This window comes from Capsicum annuum, chromosome 9 (assembly GCF_002878395.1).
Source record: "Capsicum annuum cultivar UCD-10X-F1 chromosome 9, UCD10Xv1.1, whole genome shotgun sequence".
Taxonomy (NCBI): Eukaryota; Viridiplantae; Streptophyta; class Magnoliopsida; order Solanales; family Solanaceae; genus Capsicum; species Capsicum annuum.
Genome location: NC_061119.1, coordinates 24,471,241 through 24,484,335, shown reverse-complemented (window position 1 = coordinate 24,484,335; position 13,095 = coordinate 24,471,241). Strand labels below are relative to the sequence as shown.

At 36.3% G+C, this 13,095-nt stretch overlaps 1 non-coding gene across 1 annotated transcript; it reads left to right on the top strand.

Annotated features, from left to right (window-relative positions):
- Nucleotides 1-394: 394 nt before the first annotated feature.
- Nucleotides 395-501, top strand: LOC124887599. The gene has a single exon (XR_007045365.1). It is a non-coding gene; the product is annotated as a small nucleolar RNA R71 (small nucleolar RNA).
- The last annotated feature ends 12,594 nt before the right edge of the window (nt 502-13,095 follow it).

Genomic DNA, 13,095 nt, shown 5'->3' with positions numbered 1-13,095 from the left:
AATTTGGATTAATAGAACATGCATCTGTTGTGTGCTCACCACTTTTGCAAACCTCACACCAAGAATTCACCTGTTGAACTACATTCGATGTGGCTGATGGGTGTGTAGCACCCAACTTTATGTTATTAAGATGAGTAATCATATAATTTTACATGGCTATGATCTGTGCCTATAATGTAGTGAACTGATCTACCTCCAATACCTCTGCAACCTTTTTAGAAGTACTTCTCGAGTCTACATGCCAGTAATGGTTCCCTTGTGAAATCCGATTCAGCAGTGTGTACAATTCTACGTATGTCTTCTCAGGAACCTATCCACCAGTTGCTGAATCCAAGAGAATCTTCATGTTTGGCTCCAATCCCTCATTGAAAGTATGCACAAAACATCGTTGGACTGATGATGGTAAGGGAAATTTTTTAGCATACCTTTAAATCTCTCCCAAGCTTGGTAGAGATTCTCTCTTTCTTTCTATCTAAAACTCAAGATCTCACTTCTCAAGTGTGAAGTCTTCCCAGATGGAAAGAATCAAATAAGGAATTTCTGTGCTAGATCTTTCTATATAGTGATGGAGAGTGGTGGTTCAGATGTAACTACCTTTTTGCTTGCCCCATTAGAAAAAAGTGCAAGAGTGTTAACCAGAAATAAGATGGATTCACCCCTTCAGAACTGTATGTATCGCTAATTTCCAAGAAGGTCTATATATGCTGCTGTGGATCTATATGTGAAAGGTCATGAAATTGTCCCGCTAAATTCAGAAATTGTACCATATTCTGCTTCAATTAAAATTGACCTCCTGGTTCAAACTTTAGAATACTTCTCGTTAAATGGTTCGTGAGTGGGATTTCAACCCCATGATTAGGTTAGCAGCTGGTTGACCAGGAATAATAGGAATAATAGGAATGATAGGAGGTGGAACATTCACAGCATTTGGATCAACTGGTTCATTTCTTTGTTCAGCCATTCTTCTCCTTTGTTGAAAGATCTGTTCTGGTTCTGCAAAAGGCTCTACCAGTTCTTTATCTCTTGCTAGTCCTAGATTCAGCTAAACCTACATATATTCAGCCACTAATATCAAGTTGTTAACACCTAAACTTAATATAAAAAACCAAAAATTTAGCAATTTACTAATTATATTAGTCCCCGGAAATAGCACAAAAAACTTATTGCAACTTAGACGCACACACAAGTGCATGTGATCATACAAGTAATATAGTGATTTAGACAATCAGATATCGTTCCCATGAGGACTAAGCAACTAGAAATTTAACCAACTTTTAGTTTCAGACAACGAGTATTAGGTGTTGTATAGTATCAAGATGATTTTGAAATTAAGAATAAAAATGTAAATTAACAAACAAGAAATAAAATGTTATGACTAGAGCAAAGCAAGCAATGGTTGTAAACAGTTATGATAAGAATTACAGGGTTGAGGCTTCTCAAACAATCATACAAATCTCTATTCTTATAGCAGTCTAATTAGATATCGGGTAGTTGGCTCGCAAGGTTTAGGCAACAATCTTGATCTCCCTACCTAAAATATTATATCTATTGAATATTGCAGCTATAACTCCCACAGAGATACAACAATTCTTCTAGATTCATTAAGTAATATTCTTGCAATGGAATCAAACAAGGTTTCTAGGTATATCTCTATCCTAGATGCTAATTCAAACCCCTTATTTTATAAAAAATAAAAACCTTGCCCCTTAGTTTCCTCATTATAATCTATGATTCTCCTCCCAAATTCACATAGAAATATAAATTTATTCTAATGGCGGCCAAGCATTAAAATAGTAAGCTCAAGAAATTAAGAACAACCCCGGTGATAATCCAAAAAGAAACTACTAAAAAGAATATCAAAGAGTAATCATATACTTGACCTCAACCCCAGAACAAGGGTGTTTAGCCACTCATGTGTGAATTAAACATCAAAAACAAGTAATTAATCATACCCAAAATTAGTCTTGTGGTAAAGAAGTTCAAAAAAAAATAAGAACCCTAAAAGTAAGAATTCTATGCTTTTTCACCGCTGCTACGCTTATCAAAAAGTCCTTGGAATTATGTTCATGTGTTCCTTTTATACTTGGGGATATTTCACCAGGTCTGAAGCCATGATGCGACGCGTCGCTAATCGCGTTGCCATAACCAACGCATAGCATGAACATCGCATTGCCACACTAGAATTAATCTTTAAAAAGTAGACTAAGTCAAGTTCTTTACCACACTACGTGACACGTTGACATCACGTCTTGTCACTGAAATTTTCTCCTCAAAATTTGGTTAAGTATCAAAACTTTAAGCATCAACGTGATTCGTTAACAACTCATTGATGCATTGGAAGTTGCAGTAGAAGAATTTTCTAAGGCACAGAGCTTATGCATCAACATGATACATTGACATAGAGTTGATGCACTGGAAATTGTTCTTCAAATTTTGGCTAAGGCATACATATTTCTAGTAGATGTGATGCATTGAGATAGAGTCGCGTCACTGTAATTTTTCTCCAGTTCATTTCTTTGTTTTCGTCAATCCTTAGTTCTTTTATTTTTTCTTTTCTCTCATGTATCTATATATGTTTTTTACTTTGATCCACATGGTCTTTCGCATCTTCATGATGCGTATCCAATTTTCTTCCAAATCCATGGAAAATTTATCCTGTATCTCTAATCACATCGGTTAGCCACGAAATATAATTAACTCAAAATTCAATATAATTAGCACAATTTTTATTCTCAAAACAAGTCCAAATATGGGTAAATAGCAGTGTTTAGACATATAAATACGCCCAAGATCATGAGGATCCATAGTTGTATCTTGATGAGGTGAAGAAGATTACCTAAGTTATGTGTATTACTAAAGAGGAGAGTGTAAAAGTGGTTTCTTATGGGCTGAAGGATGTTGCTTATGATTAGGTTGTTATGTGGAAGAAAGGTAGGGGTGAAAATGCCGCTCCCATAGGTAGGTGAGTGTTTCAGAATGCTTTTTCTAGAAAGGTTCTTTCCACGTGAGTTGTGGGTATGAAAGATTGAGTTCATGAACCTGAGGTAGGTCTCAATGATAGTTAAGGAGTACTGTCTTAAGTTCAACTAGTAATCTAAGTCTGCTCCTGAGTTGATAGATGACACTAGATCTAGTATGAGTAAGTTTGTTACTGGAGTGTCTGGATTGGTAGTCAAGGAGTGTAGGACTACCATTCTTAATGGATACATAGATCTTGTTAGGTTGATAACTCATGCCCAATAGATTAAGGCAGAAAAGTTGAAGGGGAGAGAGAGAAGTAATAAGAAGTCAAGGATTAGGCAATTTGAGTATGGTCAGTCAAGCTCTGCAGGGAGAAATTATTTGCAGTTTTAGAGTCATTTTCTTTTGCTAATGCCATCTTTAGGTAGTTCCCCCATACCTAGAACCTAGCAGGAATAGTAGGGTAATACTTTAATGTCTGGATCTTAAAATAGTGTGGGTGAAAGGCCTAGTTATCCTTCATGTACTAGATATGGTAAGAAGCATCCTGGTGAGTGCTTGCTGGGTCAGAAAGGTTGCTTTGGATGTGGTTAGTAGGGCCACGCTATAAAGGAGTGCCCGTATGCTAAGCAAGAAAGCAGGGATGTTCGTCCCCAGACTTAGGTTACTAGTGCATCAGCTCTCATAGCTTGCCCAATCCCTCCTTGGGGTATAACATATAGTATTGGTGGCGATCAGCCCCAGAATCAGTTCTATGCTTTACCATCCCATCAGGAGCAGGAGAGCTCCCCAAATATTGATACCGGTATGCTTTGTGTCTTTCATCTTGATGTTTATGTGTTGTTGAACCCTGGGTCGAGTTTCTCTTATGTGACCCCATTAGTTATAATAAATTTTAAATTAGGTCCTGAAAAGATCCGTGAGCCCTTCTTGGTTTCTACCCCAGTGGGTGAGTCTGTTGTTTCCAAACAGATCTATAAAAGGTATCCTATCACTCTCCTTGATAAAATCATATTAGCCGATGTAATAGAGTTAGACATAGTCGACGTTGACCTTATTTTGGTATGGATTGGCTCCTTTCTTGTTATGTATTCATATATTTCCGCACCCGAGTGGTGAAGTTTTTATTTCCTGACGAGCCCATCTTTGAGTGGGAAGGAATTTAGTATCTCCTAAGAGTAATTTCATATCCTACATTAAAGCTAGAAAGTTGATATCTAAAGGGTGTATTTATCATTTAGTTTGAGTCAAAGATACTAAGTTTGAGACTCCAACAATTCAGTCTGTCAGTGTAGTCAACGAGTTTCCTGATGTCTTTCCCAAAGATTTGGTAGGGTTACCTCCCGATAAGGAAATAAAATTTAGTATTGACCTTCTCTCTGATACTCAACCTATATCCATTCCCCCATATCATATGGCTCCTGTCGAACTTAAAGAGTTGAAAGAGAAATTCAAAGATCACTTAGACAAAGGTTTCATATGCCCAAGTATTTCTCCATAGGGCACTCTTGTCCTATTCGTGCGATAAAAAAATTGTTCTTTGTGAATGTGCATCGACTATCGTCAGCTAAATAAAGTCACAGTCAAAAATAAATACCCTCTTCCTAGAATTGATGATTTATTCGATCAACTCCTAGGTGCAAATTACTTCTCAAATATAGACCTTAGATTCGGCTATTATCAGCTTAGAGTAAGGGAGTTTGATATTCTAAAGACAGCTGTCAAAACACGTTATGGTCATTTGGAGTTTCTAGTTATGTCCTTCGGGCTAACAAACACCCTAGCAGCCTTTATGAACTTAATGAACCATCTATTTAAACTGTTCCTCTATATGTTTTTTATAGTATTTATTGATGATATCCTTGTCTATTTTCGTAGTAAGGATGATCATGCAGACCATCTTAGAATTATGCTGCAAACTCTTAGAGATCACCAGTTGTTCACCAAATTCAACAAATGTGACTTTTGGATAAGATGAGTAGCTTTTCTCGGTCATATTGTTTCCAGTAATGGCATTAGTGTTGACCCATAAAAGACTAAAGAAGTGAGGAATTGGCCTAGATCTATTTCTCCATCAAATATTAGAAGTTTCTTAGGTTTAACTGGATATTATAGAGGGTTTGTTTTGGGGTTTTCTTCCATTGCGTCTCCTATGACCAAATTGACTTAGAAGAAAGTTAAGTTTTAGTGGTCAAATTCTTGTGAGAAGGGTTTTCAAGAGTTGAAGACTCGACTTACTTCAGCCCTAGTTTTAGCACTACTTCTTGGTACAAATGGATTTGTTGTATACTATGATGCCTATAGAGTCTTTTTGGGTTGTGTGTTAATACAGAGAGGTAAAGTTATAGCCTATTCCTCTAGATAGCTTAAGCCTTACAAAAATAACTACCCTACCCATGATTTTATGTTAGCTTTGTTGTGTCAGCATTGAAAATCTGGAGGCATTATATTTATAGGGTGCACATTGATGTATTTACGAATCACAAAAGTTTGCAATATGTGTTAACTCAGAGGGAGTTAAATCTTAGTCAGATAAGGTGATTAGAATTATTGAAGGATTATGATATGAGTGTGTTGTATCATCCGTAAAGGACAATGTAGTAGCAGATGCCCTTAGTATATTATTTATGGCCAATTTTGCTCACATGGAAAATATTAAGAAAGAAATAGTTCTGAAAGTTCACCGGTTAGCTAGATTGGGTGTGAGGTTGGTTGACTCAGCTGAATGGAATGTTTTGGTTCAGAGTAGTTAAGAATCTTCTCTAGTTTCTGAAGTGAAAGAGAAACAGGATAGGGATCCTAGTTTGGTCAAACTGAAGGGTTCAGTTAAAGACTAAAAGGTAAAAGTTTTCTCCCAAGGGGGAGATGGAGTGTTGGGATGCCAAATTAAATTTTTTGTGCTATGTGTTGATGATCTAAGGCAGCGAATTATGGAAGAAATGCATGGTGTGCATTATTTCATCCATTCGGGAGCCACCAATATGTACTGTAATCTGTGGGAAGTCTATTGGTGGAGTGGTATGAAAAAGGATATTGTAGAGTTTATAGGTAAGTGTTCAGTTTGTCAACAGCTTAAAGTAGAGTACCAAAGACCTGGTGGCACGTTACAGGAGTTTGGTATTCCCACTTAAAAGTTGGAAGAGGTGAATATGGACTTTGTGACCAGATTACCCCATTCGCGTCGCTAGGATGATTTGATTTGGGTAATAGTAGACATATTGACTAAATCAACTCATTTCTTGCCAGTTCACACATCCTACATAGATAAATATTATGCGAAGTTGTATATCAGAGAGTTAATAAGATTGCATGGAGTTCCTTTGTCCATCATCTTAGATAGGGTACTCAGTTTACCTCTCAGTTTTGGAAAGATATTCAGAAGGGTCTTGGTACCCAAGTTCATCTCAGTTCAACCTTTCATCTACAGATAGATGGTCAGGTTGAGAGGAACATTCAAACCATATAAGATATGTTGAGGGCTTGTGTTCTCGATTTCAAAGGTAGTTGGGACGAGCATTTTTAGTTGATTGAGTTTGCCTATAATAACAGTTGCCATGATAGCTTCCAGATGGCCCTATTTGAGGCTCTTTATGGGCAGAGATGTAGATTTCCAGTAGGTTGGTTCAAAATAGGTGAGGTCGCTCTAATTGGACCAGATATGTTGTTTGAAGTGATAGAGAAAGTTTAGTTGATTCGAGAAATATTGAAAGTAGCTAAGAGTCGTCAGAAATCATATGCATACGTGAGAATGAGAGATATTGAGTTTGAAGTAGATGACCTTGTGGATTTCAAAGTTTCACCCATGAAGGGGGTGAAAATATTTGGCAAAAAGGGAAAGGTTAGTCCCCGATATGTACGCCCCTACATAATTTTGAATTGTGTTGGGAAGGTAGCGTATGAGCTTGAGCTACCTGCAGACTTGTCCTCAGTTCATTCGGTGTTCTATGTATCCTTATTGAAAAAGTCCATGGATGATTCAGCTGCAGTAGTTCCTCTAGAAATCATAGATATTCAGAATATCCTCTCATATGAAGAAGTTCCAGTAGAGATCCTTGATCATCAGATTTATAGACTAAGAAACAAAGAAGTTCCCTTGGTCAAAGTTCTGTGGAGAAACCATTCCGTTCAGGGCGCTACTTTGGAAATAGAAGCAGACATGCGTTCCATGTATCCCCATCTCTTCTCCACAAATTTAGATTCAACAAAAGGTAATAATATTTCCTAATTCAGTTCTTTTCCAGTCTTAGATTCAGCCATATAGATTTCTTTATGCAAATTCATGAACTAGCAGACTAGCTCAGTCGCTCAGTATATTTTAGATTTAATCATATAGCTTGTTTCACTTGTGCATGCTTGCATATAGCCTTAGTTCCTCAGTATTTTCATCTCAACTAGTCTCATTCATGGATGAATGTTCATAAGGGGGAGTAATGTAATACCTCGTACTTTTTCTAGCTAAATTTAGCCCCTAAAATGTTAAGGATTAGTTTCAAAAATGAATAACTCTTGGTATATGTAGAATTTTCAAGCTCGAGACCCAGCAATGTTTAGATAATTGACTCATCTTTCCAATGATACCAATTTTTCCTTAATCCGATACTCGGTTTAGTATTGATGGCATTTTTAGTGGAGACAGCGTACCAAAATAGGAATCACCACGTTGCGGTGACATGCAAAATGAAATTTGTCAAATTCCAGTGGACCACCGCAATTGGCCCACATCATGGTGAAGTTCCAATTCCCAATTTTCAATTTCTAGTGGCTCACTGTGATGGTGGCGCATCGCGGTGATGGCCTAAATGGCATTTCAGTAGCTTACCATGATAGCTCCGCATCGTGTTGATTTTCCAGTTCCCAGTTGTCAATTTCCAGTGAGCCACCACGATAGTAGCACGTCATGATAGGTGGCCAAATCGGGATTTCTAGTTTCCAAAATTATTTTTAAGGGGTAGTTTGGTCTTTTCCCAAGTCCCCAAATCGTGAATAACACAAGATTAATCCTATTCTAAGCATTCTTTACTCACTTTTCATCAATTTACTCTCCAAGAAAACCCTAGAGCTCAAAACTTAATCTCCAAGAAATCCAATTTCCTCCATTATTTTTCCAAGATTGCTCAAAATTAAAGATTCTTAATTCAAGAATTTCAAGAGGCCATCTTCAAAAGCACAATTAGGAATTCAAGATCAATCTTTTTATTCAATTTCATCAATTAAGGTATGTGGGATTTTGAACAAGGATAAATCTTTCATCCTTGTGCCCAAAACTAGTTTTTAATTATAAATTCACCCGATTTTACATGAATTTCAAGTTAGGGTTCATACCCATTTATTGTTTATTTAAAATTTTTGAGATTTCAATTGATTTGGATGATGAATTACATGTCTACTTTTGTAAATTTTTGCATGTGACTATATTTTAAGATTTTGAGTTGAATTATGAATATTTTCACTATCAAGCATGAACTTTATGATGATTTAACATGAAATTGATGCATGGGTTATGAAACCCTAGTTGAATGTTGCTATTTAAAGAATGATTATGCTTTTAAGCATCTTATGATATGTTTATTGACAGCTTTGAACAAAGATTTGATCTTTGTATCTTTAGCTAAGATATGAAATTCACTTTACAGCTTAAATTCAGTTTTGAATGAATAGATACAAAGTTAGTTTCAATTATGAAACATTATGACTTTTAATAGTGGATTTCCTACAGAATGAGCATACAGATTAAAAGGGATAGTATTTAGCACCGGGCAGAAAGTGTGGGTTTAGCGTATCCTACTTTTCTAGAACTACGAGCTAATGTAGATACAGATTTAGTATTCCCATTTCTATGTGGATGACATTTATAGATGTGATCACTTGGCTTAGGTTATAATCCCCGGCAACAGTATGACACCTCTCCCCAACGTGAGGTTTTTTCCTTAGGGGAACGAGACATTGGACTCTATGATAGATCATATGGTTTATGTAGGTTAAGAGAACCTCTCTTCTAGTAAAAGTAAATAAATAGCTTTTGAGTAAATTTTTCAACTACTAATAATAATACAACAACTTTTGAAAGAATTTCCCTACAGTTTAACAGAAAAGAATGATAGATAATAGTTCAGCTTTTAGACTTTAAATGTGATGGCTCACTAGATTTACGTAGTATGTTTTATTATTCATGATTTTTGATTTTCAAATTTTAGTTATTCCAGCCATGTGAGTCATTACATACAACATGTATATTCAATAAATTTTAATAACATTGAGATATTACTTTTACTTTTGCATTTACCCTCCATATACTCAGTACATACTCAAAGTAGTGATCCACATATACGTCTATGTGCTACATTGTCTCATAATTAGGTTCAGGTGCTCAGTCTCAGCAGCGTGAGTGATTTTGGGCATCTCTATCTACATCCCAACAGCTAGTGAGTCCTCATGGTTCGAGGGCCCATTTATCCAAATTTCCATCTTTCATAGTATTTGAGTAGTTGCTTTCAGTTAAGTCTGATTCAGTTGGGGGTTTGTCCCAGTGGCTCTCAAGTTTCTTAGTAGTACAGGCTTGTAGGACTACTAGCTATTATATTCAAACTTCCGATGTTAATTATCCAAATGGTTTTGATAATATTCAGTATTTTAGCATTTCTATCTGATTAAATTTCTTTAATATGAGTTATAGACTATGTAACAAGCCTACAGGGTTAACTTTACACTTCTTGTTGTCTTGAACACCATGTGATGTCTTAGGACCCGGTTTTGGGTTGTTACATCAACCCTTGGGATTTTTGGATTTTTGGCACCCGCTTTGTCTACATATGGTCTGTAGGTCAACTTAGTAGGTGTCGGGAGTTAATTTTTAAGCTCTTCCTCGACTCTCAAACATGCATTGATCACAATCAAGCTGAAAAATATCCCAAACATCCATAATCGCTCTAAAAGTGGGTAAATACAAGTTTTTCACTATTTTCATGAACTTATCATCCAAAACATAATTTTCTACAGAACATACCCAAAACAGAACAAATCTAACAAAAAAGGCTCAGAAACTTACATATTTTCCTCATTTGGAAGCATCAAAAGTGTTATACTTCTATATCACATCAACACCCTCAACATAGAACATTTGCATGTCCTCAAGCGACAAAGACACAAACAAAATTAAAATTACGCTTTACTAAGAGAAAGGTAGTCAGCCTTTACGTTAAGTTCAAATCATAACGTCTCCTCCTTTATCTATTTTCAAAACCAACTCATAAAAATATAAATCACAACAATGTAACACAAAGGGATCAAAGTATGGCAATTACATTTGCAATAGACAACCACTCATATGTAACAATTATACTACCCATAATAAGCAAAAAGCTAGCAATATGACTCAAGTGTCTTCACAACAGGGATGCCCCACTTACTCATATGAAATAATGCATGTTAGTGCAGGGACAGTCAAGAGACACGCACACTCAACAAAGAAATTCCAGTCAATACATGTCAAATACCATAGGCATGCCTTATTTTCTTTACCTTATCATTCAAATTGTCAAGTTAGGATCACTAAAGGACTTTTCTCGACTTGTAATGTAGGCTTAGGAGCTAGTATGCTACATATGGACAGTTAAAGGGACTAAGCCTCCTTGGAACTACACTAACCTTAGGGTCTCACTTTCTAGCCAATTTCATTCTTAGTCCACCCTTATTTCTCCTTTTTATTCTTTTATTACACATTTAAGTAGGGTGTGGTATTTTATTATTTTGTTTTTCACTTTTTTTCTTTTACCACAACTAGCCCTACTTTATTTTTCTCCTATTTTACCCTTCTTCATAACCATTTTTTCACTACATACCCCTATGATAGCAACCCTCAACTTAGGCATTTTTCTGTGTTGAGGTGCATACTGTCCAAGGAGGAACAGGGCCAAAATAAGCCAATTGTACTATAAATGGGAAGGTAAATGCTGAAAATAAGAAAAATTGGCTTTATGTCTCAAAATAGTGATCAAGGGATACAATTCACACACGGAAGGTCATTTAGGCTAACAGTGGACTGAAATCAAATATAGCCTATGATCCTTTCCTAACCACCTATCCTTCAACCTAGGCAAAACTAATCAGGAAAGTTTTGAATTTAAAATACAAGGGGAACTAGGTAGAATATCACACACACATGACATAGAGTCAATATAATCAGTCAAAATATGACTACTGCCCTAAATACTTTAAATCACCAAATTATATAAAAACATCACAACACGAAGAAAAAACATAATACGAGACATAATTATCCTAGACATGCCAGTTTTAAAACTATAGCACGGCCAAGCATAAAAAACACTCAGAGTGGCAGGGTATGCCCACCCCCAGTTGATATATGTCAAATACTACCCACAACTATGGTAACTGCTCTAAGCCTGATAAGTAGATTCATCTCTCCTCATAGATAAATATCGTAGGCTTGCATTTATTACATATACACTTGTATTGATGATATATCATTTGTATCCCTTGCACACAACACCTCAGATGTCCCTTCTTGAGAAGTACATCTGCGGCAGGTGGAAGTGTCTGCTCCATCTATGCATTATGGAAAGCCTGTACTGTATCCTTTTAAGACTGGGGTATATCTTTCTATTGTGTATGAGTGGAGGTACCCTCCTCAGAATAGGGTATTGTGATGACCTCTCCTACTCAACCTCCATAAAAGAATCCTAGGACTCCTCCTCAGACTGGGGGTCCTGTGCAGCCTATGGTGTAGCCTTAGACTCTATCTCCTCATAATCATTATCATCAAAATAGGGTGGGGAGTATGTGGTGGTGATATCCTAGTTGTATTCATCCTCCATTGGGCTAGAGCTACCTGAGCAGCCTGGCTATTTTGTGCTCTCATGACTTTTCTTGTCACCGCAACTACAGTATCTATACGATGCTACCTCATATACTCCTCCATTGAACTGCTAAGATAAGGAGACTCTGTTTGTCTCCTAGATGTATTGGCCTTCTTATATTTACATGAATTCTGAACCTGAAAAACCATCTATTAGTTTCCAACAAAGGTGAGGGATAGCAAAAGTTGAAGAAAAACTCAAAATTCAAAAAGTTCAAATTTTTCCTCAATTTTCATATCCCTATAACCTATGTGAGATCCCAACAAGTCCAATATATACACACTAATCAAGAATTATGAATTTCAAAGCAAACAACATGCTCAACTCATGGTATCACTTTCAGTCATTCAAGTTCAACATTCGGTTAGGGCCTAAACTGAGAAATTTAATTTAAAGCAAGTCCATACACAAAGATTTTAGGCTATTTCAAGTCTCCCTCATATAATCATAATAATACCTATATATTTTTAAATGAAATACATATGTCAACTTGTTTTAACACTAGATAAACTAATATATAACCATTAGGAGCCAAGAAATTTACTCTTATATAAATATCCAAAAGAGAATAATGAAGAACTTAAGAAAAGCCAAGGTTGAAACTTATTTCTAGTGTTTTGGGACAATTTGGTATCTCAAATAAGTGTCAAATTATCCCTTGTCTTAAGTACGGGGTTGGTTTATGTTTTAAGTGGAAAGTTTGAATTCATAGAGAAAAGTTTACTTTTGAGAATTAGAATGAGGTTAAGAATATTTTTATATAGGTGGGGGCTGTTTTAGGTAATATTAAAATGTTAATGAGCCTAAAATTTTAAATAAAAAGTGGGCCCAAAACTAACCCTACCTGCAACTGCCACCCGTGCCCTGTACTCGTAGTCAGGTCCTAGGTGCAGATAGTACCTGTGGCTCACAGATGCCAGGCGCAGGTACCTGGTGCAGGTACCGGGCTGAAATTTTTGGCCCACTTTTTTGCAACTCAGGCTTTGAGTGTTAACATTTTCCCAAGTACTTCTAGACCTGAAACCTAGGTTTTAGGTCCCAGAAGTAAAATTAGGTGCCAAAGTCCATAACTTACTATTTTTCATCCTCAAAATTTAAACTTTTCAACTTGTTACTCAACTTACTGTATGGGACTTGTGATCATGATTGGCTGATCACACAGTCCTTTCCCTGGAAACTTATGAATGTAGCAATGTTTACCATATTCTAGGTAAGGTTCGAAAACTAAAAACCGATAAAAATAAAAAAACAATGAAAA